The following is a 16,646-nucleotide window of genomic DNA, read 5'->3' as shown; positions in this document are numbered from 1 at the left end:
AGGACCTGCTCGTGACTTTGTTTACATTCGTACAGATTTTTCTGATAAGGTACATAGTTTTTGATACAAGACTCTTCTTTAGGAGTTAAGCTATCCATTCGAATTTTTTCCTTATTATGAATACATCTCTACCCTTGAAATTTGTGCAACAAAGGCTGAATAATCGCTCTCAGGCATGAGAGCAATGTTAGATAAGGCGATTTTGGAAATTTTTTTCTTGAATATTTGGCTGGTAAAAATTTATACGTATTTTAAGCATGTAAAAGTATAACAATAATTTTTTTCAGCGAGTGAGTACACTTCCACAAAAACGACTGAACCTCCTTAACAGGTTTCCCAAGTTGCTTTTTTCCACAAATCGCTTAAACTCGTCACACACACAATACTCATGCAGCAAATACTTAGTTTCTATTTTACACCACAAGACGAAGAAAAAAAAAAAAACAACAAGGAAGCACTTTCTTCGCTCAAGGCCAATTCTGAATTTGTTATGAACTCTTCTTTTTTTCTACACGCTTCGCACTAGAAGTTTACTCTTCGTCTGTCTCTCGCTGACTCTAGAGCAGCGCCATCACTCTTTACCGCGACCGCAGCGACTGTGTCACTTACTGACTAACAACATATATTAAAGCAGTTTGAGTTAAAGTAGAAAGTGGAACTTGGTAAATGGAATGCTTTAACGCCAATAACCTAATAATCTTCCCCGTCTCAAGATTTACAACCTTATTAGTAAAAATCTATAGGCAATAATCCTTAACATACAAATTTGCGTTATAAAAGTAACGCATTAAAATTATCGTTTTTTTTCATATATATATATGATGCCCCGATGCCTTGTTGATGCTAGGGCATGGTAGCCTTTGTGCGCAGTGAAAGCTGTAAAATTGTAAGGGCTGCGACGAGGCCACCAGCTCACGTTGATCTCGTTACCGAGCGCAGATGGAGTTACTCGTGCAGCAATTATATTGAGCCGTAAATCATAAATTTTCACAGGGCTAGTTTCCAGAGCCCGTCGACCTTGGTTAAATAAACAACAATGCAACTCTTGAATTTGTATTGAACAATAAAGATTTATTTAAAGAGTCAACCAAAACTAAATATTTACAAGAGTAGTTCAAGGTTATCACTTGCGAAGAAATGCATGGAGCGATGACAATGTATAACTCGCGATAATTAAATTGAATTTGATTCGTGAAGAAAATTATAACGACGGCTTACCAAATGAGGCGTCGTGCAAAAGACCGAGAAGTGTTGACGAAAGGTGTTGAGGAATAGCCCCCTTTACAGCTAAACCGTAACAGTGTAGTTTGATGGAAGAAGCCCAAGACGGCGTCTCGTTGTTGGTTGAGACGAAGAAAAGCAAACCGTTGACTCCGAGGAGAAAGCCGTTGTGCTCAGTGCAGGTACAGTGTCCGCTCGCTTCGACTCTCCGCTCGGAAGTGAAAAGCACTTGGCGTCTCGAATGCGCCCGAGCACCAGAAACTAGAAGGAGAAGAGGGAGGGCCACACTCACTATTGAGTTTGTAGATATTGAAAATGACATTATAGTAGTGGGCTCCCTCTGCTCCCTCTAACCCGTTTATTAGTGTGTTCGTTATCTCGCTCTTTCGCACGACAAGTTCGCCTCCGATACGCGTCACTTGCAAGTGACCTATATATATATATATATATATATATATATATATATATATATTAAAGGAAAAAAAAAATTTCGATGAAAAAAACAGCACAGCAATTGGCAGTGCTAAACACAAATAAATCTGAAAAATATAAAAAAAAAGCAAATTGTAGTACAATGTTTAAAGTGGTTATTGCCCTACAAATTCATTACATTTATTTGGGACTGTGTAAAAGGGAAAGATTATATAAATTATTATGAATAATAATAGGTAAATGTACGCATCTCTTCTCCTCATTCTTAGTTTTTTTGTTATTTTTTTTTTTTTTTAGTATTTTTTTATTTCCTTAATGGTAAATTTCTTAAGGGCATCTAAAATGGTTGTAAAGCCTGTCTTCAGGCATAGCTTAGAAAGCCAGTCGTATTTTAGTAGACTGACTATTTTTTTGCATAATAGTCAAATATTTTTCAGATTTGTGTTTTGCACTGCTAATTGCTGTACTATTTATTACATCCAAAGAGGAATTGCTATGGGTGCAATATGTCGAATACGCTTGACAGAAAAAAACACTATCTAGGATATGAGTATTAAGCTTTTTAATACTATGATCTCACCAGTTGTATTCCACGGACCAAGTGTATGGAGTTTTATTTTCATTAAAGAAATTAAAGAAAAGTACACACTTTATAAATCGTTCACCTACACTTATTAAAAACACTCCAGGGTATATAGTCAAAGTTGAAACGGGTAATATTTGTCATACCAGAATCCTTGGTTGTAGGTAGGGCTATGAATTGGTGGATGAACCTCATAAAAGTATCCATTTTTTACGTTTACTTAAGAAACTTTCTTATAAGCTGAAACTCTACAACAAATATACAATCTTAAAACTCAAACATAATCGGTATACTCGGTTTAAGATGTAACGTAAAAAGTTCTCTAGTGTTGCAGTCAAATATAAACAAATAAAAAAAATTATTTTATTTGATCGTAGTTGGTATTCGCGCCTGTATTCCCTCATAAAATTTCAGTTAAGTCTTATGTGTATGAGATCTTCTGTAGTGTTCTGTATAACTTCTTTATTTATTTTTATTGGTATTTATAACGTTGTGCAGAAACAAAATATTGGTTGCAGATAAATTATACATATTTATTTGTTTTTTATAGGAGAAACTTAACTGAAAAATCGACATAGACTTATATTGTTTTTTTTTGTTTGCATTATCTATCCGTATTCAAATTTCTGTATTAATGTTTACTCAATTTTTTGGATACCTGACTCGAATAATATCCAAAAAAATGTATTAAAGTCAGAAAAAATTGAATACAAACAAAATATTAAATATTAAATCTTTTTATTGACGTTAGAATATTAACTAGAGTAGTTCGAATTGTGGTGAATTATGAAAAATCCACCAGTTACTAATTATTAATTATGACTGTTATTATGAAAAGAATTTGTCATATCAAAGATTTGAACTCGGTCTACATATTTCTTAAGATGATGCCGAATTAATTAAGCTAAAAAAACTTGAACATGAATAACACTAAATTCTTACATAAAGTAGTTTCAAGATGTATAATGATATTGTACGTTTTGCTGTGTTTATTCTCTCTTAAAATACTTTCATGAGTGAAGGTATTTATTTAATAACTGAATTTCCAGGTATCTTTACTTACTGGAGACGGTGACCAGGTGGTGTACTCTAGGGAGTTTAAGGTATTTTCACCTTCAGACACTCAACTCGGTGTCCACGTGTCTCTCTCATAGAGGTATAAGAATAGAGGGGAAAAGCGCTATACTAGCCCATTAGCGGCAGCGACAGCATAACTAAGTGTAACGGGGCATCTGTCTTTGTTGCCAAAGCCACGTTATTGGCTACTTCTTCGTCCTGAATCCTACAGTTGATTCAATCTCATGTATGACTCGACCAATAACATAACTGCCAGATAAAGACAGATGCCCCGTTACGTAGCGAATTCTGCTGTCGCATTTCACGCCTCCTTTTCTCCTCTATTCTTATACCTCTATGGTCTCTCTACTTGATGGGGGCACTGTTCAGGTGGTCCGCTCCAGGAAGTTGAATATATTTGAACTTAGTTTAATAAAATTTTACTACAATCATGTTTATTAATTTTTTTCATAAAATGAATCATTTGTTAAAGCTAAAAAATTCATGCAAAATTTCTTTATTGTTCATATAAAAAGCTACAATGAAATAATTCATTGGCTCTTAGCCAATACGTGCCTATAGAATTTACTGTTTGATTTAAATAAGATGGCTAAAGTAGATAAATTCTTATATAATCCGTAGATTTGCATTGTTAAAAAAAGTGAAGTAATAAGTTAGCTAAAGTAGATAAGCTTTCTATAAATGGAATTCATAGTTCGTATTGAAGAATAAAGTGAATGAATAATATGTTTGCTAAAGCAGATCAGTTTCCATAGAATTTATCATTAATATTAAAAATAATATTGCACTGCAGTTATGATACGTGATTTGCTGTGAAATATTTTTATAACAATTATGTTTCTTCAGTAAACTTGGTATAAACGTATATTGCTAATACAATGGAAAAATATCTGTGGTACATCAGTGTTCAAGAACAGTTTTATCTTTATAAACTGCTACAACAGGAACCATTTAATGGTACATTATGTCACTAGGGCACAAAGTACAAACATGAGCGTCCGAAGGGCATGGTTGTGGTATGTTGGTGCCCAAGTTGCGTATATGTTTTTCTTACTGAGGGCGCAAAAGGCAATTTTTGCACTCAGTAAATCACTTTGGGACCGGAGGATGCAAAAAATTTTTCCACCCGTGGGCCTAAAGTGATAACAAAAGCGCAAAGTGTGGCCCAAAGACGCAATATTTTTACTTATCTAACATAATAACTCCAAACAGTAACAACAATAAATATTAAAACTCAATTGAAAATCAGTTTTGTATGTTTTCGTATATTATCTTCATTTCAGTGACTCTAGCTATCGCCAGTGGTGGCGTGCTTTGAAACTGTTGCACGGTCCGAATATCTGTCATTGGTATAGAATTCTCATACACAATAATTTTAGAGAAGACACCATCGGGTAAAAGCTTAAATTTTTTTTTAATAATTCATGCAGAGTGTGATTTATGATTAAGAAATATGTTGTTTTGATGATAATGCTCGGTGCGCTATTATTGTAGCTATAATTTATAGGTGTAATTGTATCTATAAATATCTGACTGGGAATTAAAAAGTCCTTGGAGAGAATTAATAAAGAAAAAATTATTGTCTAACAAAGTAAAGCAGTGGTAGAGAGGCAAGGTGAATTCTGATACAAAATATAGAGACAACGAATCTCTTTTTTTGCATAGCGTAGTAGCTCTTAAAAAAGCATATGTTATTTCTCAAAGTCCTCTTGCATGCTAAACGTTCGTGTTGCTACAAACTTTTTACTGCTCTGAGGTGTGTATGTGTGCTCGCGCGCGTGTGAAGCTAATGCTACACCATAGAGAAGCTGCTTGTGTTAGTATACACACTCATATCTCACATTGTCAAGTATAGCTAGAAGTGTTTATGATCAGCTATCCGGAAGTACGAGCCCCGTTAGATGGTGCTGATACTGATGCTGATCTCAAAGATATACTAAGACCATGTGATACAGAGTGGCAAGTACAAAACTTGTTGTTAGATTAATATTATATTATTGTTAATGTGTATCGAAATTTCGTGTCCTACAATAAAAATATTAAAGTTAATTAAACGTGTTAATGGCGGAGTAAAGACTTTTGAAGAAGGAATCATTTTTTTATTAGAATTATGTTTTACTACATGGTCGTTATAACAACTCAACAACAACAATAATTTTTTATATAATGTATTTTTTGTTAATTTTAGAAAAAGTAAACTGTAGTAGTAGTTTTTTTTTTTTTTTTTTTTTTTTTTTTTTTTTTTTTTTTTTTTTTTTTTTTTTTTTTTTTTTTTTTGTGGAGGGAGGGGAAATGCATTAAGGCACACCGCCAGACAGCGGTAGTGTGGGACTCGGTGGATTTTTGTTATTAGACCATCCATACTCACTAAAAACCCCACCATGCCGCGTGGCTTTTGATCCACCCCGGAACCGCGTTAGCATTACTTCAGGGTGGAGCCACCAGAGAGACCATCGCGTCTCGCAGTATTAACGAGCTAACTTGCCACCATTTGCTAGAGGTGCTCATGCTCTCGAGTCCTGACAAGGACTCGGGGTCCCTGAGGACCAGCACCCTTTCGAGCGCTCCATAGTAGGCCGCTAACCTAGCACACACCACTATAAGCTTGATGCTTTCCCTTGCTGATAGGTAAAAAGTACCCAGCGCAGCGTGGGTCCACATTAGCCTGCCTTTCAACTCAAGACCTTTTTGCCTTATTTTCGTCCTGCTTGGGCCTTACCCCTGGCCTCTTCTAGCGCTTTTTTGAATGAAGGGCAGCTTCTACTGCCTGCTTCGTGCTTGTTGTCCGTCATTGGGCAAAGGAAGCACCGTTCTGGGCCTGGACACTCTTTCTTCTGGTGGTTTGAGCTTCCACACCAGAAGCAAAGCTTTGATCTGTTTTTTTCTCTACCGTTGCCTGAGACGTGTCCATATCCCAGGCATTTATAACATCTTGTTACTTCAATTCTTCTTCGTGTTCGGCAGCTTACGAAGCCAACTCGTAACCTGCCTTCCTCTTCTACTTGTCTGGCAGTTGCTCCGACCACCTTTATCAACGCCAGCCTCTGTCCTCTGGAATTTGGCTTCAAGAGAGATACTTCTGGCTCCTGGCTCTTAAGTCCAAAAGTCCTAACGAAAGCCTCTTTGACCTCAGGGTCAAAGTTCGCCTTCATCATCCTCAGCACCTTTGCAAAGGTCTGCCCTTCGGCCATCTTCACTACTACTGTTGTTGTCACTTCCACTTTTTTCTTCTGGCTTGTTTTTTCATTCAGGAGAATTTCTTCTTGTTTGCCACTGCCTGTTTTCTTTTTCTTTGGAGGCATGGTTTGTTGGCATTTTTTAGGGCTGTCCAATGGGCTCCTGTTTCTTTTACTTCGTTCTATTTTCTTTAAGGCAGTGTTCAGGGTTCTTTTCTGTACATGCCGTTGGAAATTATCTCGCCTTTGTTTCATCCACTGCAGGGATTTGAATGACAACTTCCAAGCGTTTGCACACACTTTTTCTTTATGAAGAAAGCCTTTTCTTAGCACCTCTGCCTCTTGAAGGTGTTTAAGCGCGGCTTTGAGCCCATTTTTAACAGTGTTCGCTGTGTTGCCGTACTTATCGTTGATTAATTGTAGCGTCTCTGTAATATCTTTCGTTGCTGATTGGACTTTATTAGCCACTTGCTGTCGCTTTACTCTGAGCTTAGCACCACTTTCTTCTAAAGAAGCAAGCTCCTTCTGGGTCTGGTGGCTAAATACTGACACGTTGCTGTTCTCGGTGTCGTTGGTGCCTATTCTCGACAGACTTCCTCTTCGTCCTTTGTCCGTTAGAAAGGGCCAACCCCTCTACTAGCTAGGAGCGTGCTGAAAGAAGCTCACGAATACGAAGCTTCTAATCATTATCGTCATCTACATCATCTTCGAGGAGCTCGGCGTGTTGTGAGTAAAGCATGGCGAAAATCCGCTTCACGGACAGTGCGACGTTTATCGATTCGGGAGTTTTTCGGGTCACGTACGGACGCGCACGTATACGTTATCTACACACATACACACGTATACACTCTTAATTCCAGGAAATTTGATCTCAAAATTATTGTTCAACCTCACTCGTTTGTATCATTCGTTATTTTTTCTTCTCTTGGATTTTTCTCTTCAAAGTTTTTCCCTTGTGCCACGAAATGTATCTTTATTCGTTGCTCATAATTAGTGTATTTTTTATTTATTTTACCTTGATCATTCGTATTCTCCGTTCACACAAATTTATTAAAATAGTTTTTTTTGTAGGTTTTTGTTTATTGTTTGTCAACTCAGTAGTTTTTTTGTGTCGTGATACTTCAAAAGTTTATATTTAAAATATCAGTTGACTTTGTTACGCAGACGCAGTCAACAGGGCAGCAACACTCTAGCTACATTTCATGGTGCTTCCTGTGAGATTGAACTCTTCTTTGCCATTTCACGTATTCTCAATCATTCGATTTTCTTGCGTGTCGTTATTAAATTGTTAGTTGTGTTTCTGAGGATTAAGTTATAACATGGCCCCAAGAGCTATGAAGAGTTGAAAAATGTCTGGTAGATGGAGAAAATTCAATGAGGCCATTGCCATTGGCACAATCAACGGAGGACCTCACTGTCAACCACCACGTGCATCTTCTTCGAAAAAAGATAAGTCCAAGAGTCGATGTTTTTCCACCAGCCGTTATTTTAGATATTTACTTTTTGTTTTCCATTTTTTGATAGTATAAATGATTTATTCTTTTTTTTTCTTTTTAGCTTTTTATTTGTTTGTTCTTATTAAGATATAAATTAATTAAAACTTTTCCTTTTTTTCATTTATTTCCCCCTCTTTTAGTTTTTTCTGTGTTATAAAGTCAATTTCTAATTTTTCGAAAAATAACATGAAATGCGTATCTTGCCCCACGTAATTTAACGTTCTTGTATATCGTTTTCCTGTAATAATAAAGAATTTTCTATACTCTAAGTTCATTGTGTGGATAAACAATTATAGTTAGTAAGAAGTGTGCCAGTGTCGTTTTTATACTACGCTAGTGGCGTTTTTTGTTCAAGCGAGAAATTTAGTGTGAACATCAAATTCGAATTTTAAAAATTTTTTGACGAACAAAGATTCGTTGTGAGACGTGATCACGCATAGTTAATGAGCAGAAGCGCGCACGCGTGCGGGAAAGCCAGGCCTATTATACAGCCATCGCCGTAGAAAATAATCGAGATTCTGACAATAACAAGAGAAGCGGTAAGACGCTCTTAATCTAGCACGCTAAGGGCCATGGTCACGTGGTTCTTATATATTTAGTCGCACGGTATTTTTTCAGCATTCTAAATTTTTAATTCCGTAACATTTTACAACATTTTTCGGTTAGCATTAACTATAATTTATTCGTCAAAGATATTCAATTCATTTTTTCTTTCTCTTTATTATGACTGTATTACATTTAATTTTAAGTCTATGTTTAGTCGTAAACAACTAAAAACGTACGGGCCACCACGTGAGTGGCGGAGAAGCAAGCCTCGCAGCACGGATGCGTATCGCAACACGTCGAGCACCCGGCAAAGGATTCGTTTTCATGATCGTTTTTGTTCGTGTTTAGTCGGCATTGTCTAATATAGTTGTCTTATTCTACCGCGCTAATTGGTGGACGTCATCCGAGAGACTTAAGGTAAATCGAAGGGAGAGGGGTGGAGCCGCCGACGGCCGAGATGCGAAAATTAAGAAGATGCGGCGGGGGCGCGGTCATTCCGAAGTTACAGTTCGTACTGAGCGGTCTACAGTTTTTACTGCGATCTCGAATACTAGCTGGTTTTATCGGATTTCCTTGTCTCATCGTGCGGAGGGAGTTTCCTACATCGTTTGCATACCGGGTACACGTGTTTAACATCACGCGTTATATCCTTTTTTCTTCTTGCTATTAGTGTTCGTTGTCTCAAATCGACGTGCTGCGAGCAAACACGGCGAAAATCCGCGTCAGCGGAACCGTGTAACGGTGATCGAGAGCGAGAACAGTGCGGACGCGCACTTCACACATACTTCACACATACTTCACACTTACGCATATCCACACACTTTTGTTTCCACCAGGAAGTTGTTTATACCTCTATTCATATTTTTCACTTTTGTATCGGTTGGTCGTTCTTCCAGGGGGTTTTCTCTTCGGAGTTTCCTCCTTTGAGTCACAAATATATCTTCGTTGTGGCTCATACATAGCGTCTCCTTTTATTTAACCCTACGCCATCCTTTCCTCCGTTATAGTTTAAATTCAGTGAGTTGTTCAAATTAGTGTTAAAGGTCGAGTGAATTTAATCATTTTGTTTTGAAGTCCACGCGAAAATTAGCATATTTTTTAGTGTTCCGATAGTTGTTTGTAAATTCGTGTATCAGTTCTAGTTAAAGTGAATTTAATCTCTTAACGTACTTCTAATTTTACCTATATTTGTACCGCGGTTTCCCTATTTATTAAAATTAAGAAATCAGTCGGCGACGTCGCATAGACGCAGCCGATAGGGCGGCAGAGGACTATACTCTGCTAAACAGTCTAGTAAACTTGTTAATGAGTAAATTTAGTTAATTTCTTTTCTAGTTTTTTCGTTTACTTTAAAATTATATAAATGTATATAATTCAATAATAGTAGATTTTTGTCTTCATTTTTTTGTATCAAGTTTTTATTTGGTTATCAAGCTTTTTTTAAGTTAATTTTTTTAATAAGTTTTTTAATACGTTCTTCGGAACGTTCTGCATAAAAAGATAAAGCAATTTTTAGGTGAACAAAATGAGCCCTGGAGGACCTAAATTGGCGTTGCCGTTTTTTCGCATATTGCCAGAAAGTGCCAATTTTGCCCTGTTTTTCGGTAGTTTGTAGCTGGCGTTCTAATCAACATTATGACTTTGAATTTAATAAGATATAGGGCTTGTGATTTTTAACAATTATACAATCTTTCAATATGATCCGATGCAAAATTTTTACAAACCGTTTAATAAACAAAAAAATAGTTCTCATTAAAAATGGCTCTGAAGAAGTTGTTGAATTAGATAGAGCTATTTTTAAAAATGCCTTCTTTTAATAAGATGTTGATCTAACACTGGTTGAATTTTTGTATTTCTAACTTTTTCGTAAGTATCCTTGAAATGTATCGGAAAATAGTTTTTTTTGCTAAGTACCAGTGGAAGTGCTTGCTGGTTTGGACGTGCTGCCGATTTGGACCATGCCCTCTTTGTCACACTGCTGTTGATGCATTTTTAAAGTCTAACTGATGTAATACTATGTATGAAACAGCTACGTTTATTACTAAAATGTTGTTGATACGTGCAATCTTGATATTATCACGAGCTTCCCCATACAAAAAAAAGTGTTAATTTACGTTGCTCTGATCAGGAGATATCGATAATTTCACCAACCATGTCAGTTCATCGATCACCGATGGACTATCAAGAGGAATAATCGACCCAACCCAGTGTGTGGCAGTGCTTCCTCAGGAATTCGCCATCGAAGAACAACGTTACCAGGCCACCCTCGTTCAGATAGGGGCGTCTGTACTGAAGAGAGGGCATACGAATCCACAACAACCTGCATGCTTAACTGAAAGAAAAAGGCGCTTGCAATCACATAAGCTATCACTTACATAACGACATGGCGTAACAGTGCACGCGAGCTGCTCCTGTGAAATTGCATCTATTAGGACCACATACGGAGATTATCTTGGCGCAAGAAATCGCGTTGTCACACGAGCAGTGTCGAAATTCAGCTTCGAAAATTCAGTCAGCCGTGAGGACACCGTAAAAAGTACACTTTCTTCAGACATCATCGAGGGAAAATAGAAGCTTTGTTGTTGTAAGGGAAAAAACAGAGAAAAAGCAGCGAAGGAAATCAATCAGCTAATGCGTCCACGGTGTCGAGAGTAGAAGTAAACAAAAAATACCCATATAATCTCTTCCCTTAATCTGACCCCATAAGTGAAGAGAGAGGAGAAGTAGTAGGAAAGCATAGTATTAGAAAGTTTAAGGATAAAAATTACTAGAAAAATGTACGACACAGGTCAAACCTTGAATGCGGAATACACTGCCATGAAATATTTTTTTTATCCATACCTCCAAGCTTGTCTCGACCAAAAACATAAGGAAAATGTAAGGCAACCGATCGTTCAATTATCTGACTCTATCGTGTTCTTGAATATGTAATATAATCCCGCAGGCAAGATTGAGTGCACTATATTATAACCGACTATTCACAAACTCAATAAACGACCCACATGTGCACGTAATGCCGATGCGAAATAAGGGATAACGTAATGAAACGATATGAATATGATACGTTACGACACAGAATTTTCAAACAAGCACAAATTACTCACATTGACAAAAATCCTAAAATAAACTATAATAATTATACAAAAACGGGGAAGCAAGGTAACTAAAAAATACGATCATTAGTATATATTCTTTATATGTAAGGAGGGAGCCACAGTCGCAGCTCAACGCTGAACTCAAAAATGGGGAAAGATCAAAGAAGGGTACGGTACATACGGTAATACACTTAAATAGATAGCTGTCGATAGAGTATGAATAGTATTAGAACAGGTTCTTAGCACAGGGACTAAAACGCGTGCCCATAGGCAGGAACCAGGGTTTGCAACAGATAACTAACAGTTTAATATGTTGAGGATCAATAATCGTGGGAATGGGATTTCTTTTTCTTATACATGAGTGCCTTCTCTGTAGGGGGCCCTACTATTAATATGTTATAGAATGATTACAGGAAAATAAAAAACTCCAGAAGAAACGCGAGACTTGGCAGTAGTTCAGACCGCGCCAATAGTACAACTCCAAGCAGAGAGGTGACTGAAACCCTCCAGACAAGTAATAGAGTTGCCGTTGGCTGTAACACATGATTAATATTCACGAAAAAATGAGTATAAGCTCCGAGAGTCGCTCGACTGTATTGAGGAGCGCAGTCCGTAGAACGAGACTACGAAAGGATTTTTTTTCCCTTCAAAATATATAATATCGAAAAGTTATGTTAAGGTTAATTGTATTAGAAAAAATCTATCGTTGATCAGATTACATGGTAATTGTAGCTATAATAGTAATAAAAATAACTATAAGAATGATAATAACAATAATAATAATTATGAGCAGATGAGAGTGAGCGCCGGGAGTCGCTCGACTGTATCGGGGGGCGCAGTCCGTAGGACAAAGACAAGAAGAATTTTCTTTTCTCTTTAATACTGATAGTAAGAAATTTGTACGGACATTTTTATTGTAAAATAAACAAATGATAAGTGAAATTATAAAATATAAACTTTATGTAAAATAACGTAATTTATAGTTATTTTGTATGTAAAACAACACTTAAAGTAAAGTAGGCTTAAGCAGATACCCAATTCGCGGTAATTTTATATATAATTGTAATATAAGGCAAAGCGCATGCACAATCAATATTGTTGTACACTTAACACACAATGATAGCAAAAATATTAATGCAAAAAGAACAAAAGTTCTCTACAATTCAATGGAAGGATGAGTGTGAAATACTAAACTACATAAACAATACAGATAACAGAATTCAGTATAGTACACTCACGCACAATTGCAAAGAAGTCTACTGGCTCAACACTGGACAAGTTAAAGTCAGCGTTGTCGAGGGTGAAGACGTCACGGCTTCAGACGCGTTACGTACGATATACAAGGCAAATCATACTGACTTCCCCTGGTAACAGCGAGGTTACGTTAGCAAAAGGGCTCCAGTGGGTGGCGAACAAGGTAATTTAACGCCCAGTGAGCCTTAAATTGCGGTAGTCGGGCGTTATAAAGGGATTCGGGCGTTATCAAGGCACTTGAGCGTTATCAAATTAAGACACTGGATGATAATAACGGGAGGACAGGACGAGCCTTGAACGGGAACACATGCGTGACTTTGCCTAATAAACGTGGTATCTTGAATGAAGGTCATTAAGAAAATAAGTATTGATCATTCTCGCGATTCACCTCCTTACAAACCTCTTCCCCACATAACAGAAGAAATAAGCTGCCATGTATTTGTCAAAATAAAAAAAAACGTTTATTTTGATATATTTATTATCCATATACTCTTAACATCAGTGCTTATTTAATTGAAGTGAATGATTTCTTTGTTTGTATTTTTAAAAATAGTTTTTCTTAATTTAACAAATATATATTCAGATAAGCAAAATCAATATTTTATTCGTTTTAATAAGAACTTACTTAAATTAGAAGTTGTGCGTATTCAGAATATCGAAAATTAGATGAAAAACTTCTCTAAAAACATATTGAAAACAAAAAATAAGTTGTCTTGAATTCTTATCAGGAAAATAATACATTATTTATTTAACTATCAGTACTTATTGAACCGAAGTAAATAATTTTTTTGTTTGTATTCTTAAAAATAGTTGATTTGAATTGAAAAATGCATTTGTTGAGATTCATTTAAATACATATCATATTAGTTTAATTCCACTCTTATTTGAACGGATAAATGTTTATTAGGAACTTTGAAAATAAGTGGTATTGTCTTTTAATAAATATTTAAATAATTGAAACAATTTAAAGCTTTGTTCTGAATAAACTTTTTTTTGTTTTAAGTTTAAATTTATTCCATTCCAATTCTTATTTGTGCCATAAAATGTACTATCTTACAAATTATTTATTTAGTTACTACTCATAATCAGAAAATAAAACAAAAAATTATTTTGTCAGTTTAAAGAAATTAAATTTAAATAAATGCGTTAATATACATTGAAAAATTGTTTTTTCAGTGTTCTTGAGTTTACGAATTCATAACGAATTTGTATTCTGTTCATATTCAGTTGGAATTTATATGAATTCATCACATATACCTGAGGACTAAATGAATTTATTTTCAATAGTTTTTGATATTTAGGGATGAGGGTAAAGCCTTTCATAATAATCGTCTATTTTTTATAAGAACGTGAGTGCCTCCAACTAGTACTAATCCTCCAGACAATGGCCATAAGAAATATTTTTATTTTCTGTTAACAGAACTAAATTTTTAAATAATCACGTAAGGAAATTACTTATTTCAGTTCCTTTGATTAACTACTATAAATAATTTTTCTGTGAACAAATCCGTCTTAGATCTATGCCCTCTTTAATTCATTTATAAAAAATTTTTTTCTGTCTCGAAAGAAATAAATTAGAAAATTATAGAATTTTTAATTAGAAATCTTTAGGAGCTAGAATCAAAACTTCTTAACATGCTTATTTTGAACTAAGAAAATTGCAAACTAAAGTGTCACAACATTCATTCAACATTTTATGAACAAAGTTAATAAAGAGATTCGTTCCTTGCTTTCCAACTTACAATATCTAAACTGTGAGATTACTCCAAAATTACTGAAGTAGCCATGGTAGCACAATAGTTCAGACTGCAATTTTTGTAGTTCTGGGGCTTGATAACACATTTTCACGAATTTAAGACTCAGTCTTAACTTACTTGGCTTTCATATCTGGAAAACTAATTTCTTACGTGCGTTTTTTCAACTGTAGTCCAATAGTTTGGAAGCCATAACATAAGATGTCTTCATTGCTGAGTAAGTGAAAAATATCACAATAAAATCTGAGGCAACTTTTTAATATGCTAATTACAATAGCATACATATGCAAAGTAACACAAAAATGCAGAAACCATTATACGCACCACTCGTCAGAATAGTTGTACAATATAAAAAAAAATTTGAAAAAAATTAATGTGGGTCATCAGCTGTAATGTTATTTACATGTTATTAATTGTTTATTTATACTTCCAGTAGAGAGTAAAAATAAAATTCTTTTCTCCTTTTAGGTGGAAAGTAAGGGCCAAAAGTACTTTCAGTGCCTTTTTCATGGGCGCAAAGTGGAACCTCCCGCCAGGGCAGAAAGAACATTCCAGCCCTAGAGTGGAAAGTACATTTTTGCTTGCAAAAAAGAAAAATAAATTTTGTAATTGGCGCCGCACATTACAGATATGTAATATGCAACATCTTTCAAATGTCTTTCTTTGTAAATCTTTAAAACAAGACCTGATTATTGTAGGAAATTCTGTTACATATTTTGTATAAAATTCTTTACAAAAAAATTAAATATGTTAATGAGAGAGTATCTACGGCATTAGATCAGGCATCCAACTTTCAAGGGTGGTAACGCACTCTAAGTTTCAAAAAATTGGCTGCCCCAGATTATTTTTTCCAACTTCCGCGTATAACTATAAAAACTTAACCATACATTTAGAAAATAACTAAAATTTTATATAGTCATATCTCATAGCTAGAAGAGAACAAAGCCAAAGACAGTGGTGCCCTCTTGTGGTTATTTTAGATACTGATACTCTCATTCCATCAAGTTTATTTTTTTTGTTCGGGAAACGGTTATAAATTTTTTTTTTTTGAACGATCATTTAGTTTTTTGAAGAAAGGGGCTTTACCCCCCTACCCCTACCGGGGCTTGACCTCCTGGTCCCCCGCCACCTTGCCCGCTGGACCCCACACAATCTTTGATGTGACCCTTTGTTTATTAAGAATGAATCTTACTTATTTCAAAAAATTCTTTATCTTACCGACTACTTTCTTAGACTTTTATTATTTTGTAAAAAAGAAATCACAATCAATTTTAAATGAGTAATGAAAAATACATTACTGTACATAAAATATACGTTAAATATTTTTACATTTCTAATCCTGTAGTTACACTTTTATTAAATTAATCATTAACCAGACAAAATACGATCTCACTTTGCGCCCTTAAAGAGGAAAATAGAATACGTGAGTCGAGCGGAGGCCTCTCCGGCTTTGAGCGTACTTTCCGCCCTTACATCACTTTCGGCCGTCGAGTGAGAAGTACTGTTGAAATCGAACACGTTAAAAATAGACGTTTACGAAAGTCCATAGAAAGTTTAAATTTGAATAGAAAACAAATTTAACTGTTTGTATAAAAAACAATTTTTCATTGAAAATTATTACATTATCTATGGTATTTCAAATATAGTAATTTTTTATTTGAACGACAGGAAGAACTTCTCCATCAATCAGACCATCACTTTTTGCCTCTAAGATATGAGGTTCCAATCAGCTAGTTGGAGTTTTATTATGTATCTGTTAATTTCGATCCCATATTTATGTACGTAAAAAATGTTTGTATAATCAGTTGATAATCTGAAAAAGTAGCCAGTAGATGCTGACCTCATACTTTTGTCTCATGAGAAGCTCACCTTGAGTTGGAATACATAAATCAAAAAAAAATATTCTAAATACTACTTAGGAAGATAGTATGTTACAGTACAATACAACGTTCCTTTTTAATAGAATGTGGAAAAAAGAAGTTATGTTTGTGAAAACTAATAGGTTTCTTAGT

The 16,646-nt window shown here is 35.3% G+C and overlaps 1 protein-coding gene across 2 annotated transcripts in view; it reads left to right on the top strand.

The window, feature by feature from the left end:
* The window catches only part of LOC149374027 (N(G),N(G)-dimethylarginine dimethylaminohydrolase 1), a 257,232-nt gene that overhangs the window by 63,285 nt on the left and 177,301 nt on the right, over nucleotides 1-16,646 (top strand). The gene's annotated exons all lie outside the window — the stretch shown is intronic.

This window comes from Copidosoma floridanum, unplaced genomic scaffold (genome assembly GCF_036245765.1).
Source record: "Copidosoma floridanum isolate Cflo_tuat_1 unplaced genomic scaffold, Cflo_Japanese_pri ptg000023l, whole genome shotgun sequence".
Lineage (NCBI taxonomy): Eukaryota > Metazoa > Arthropoda > Insecta > Hymenoptera > Encyrtidae > Copidosoma > Copidosoma floridanum.
This window is presented reverse-complemented; position numbering and strand designations above follow the sequence as displayed.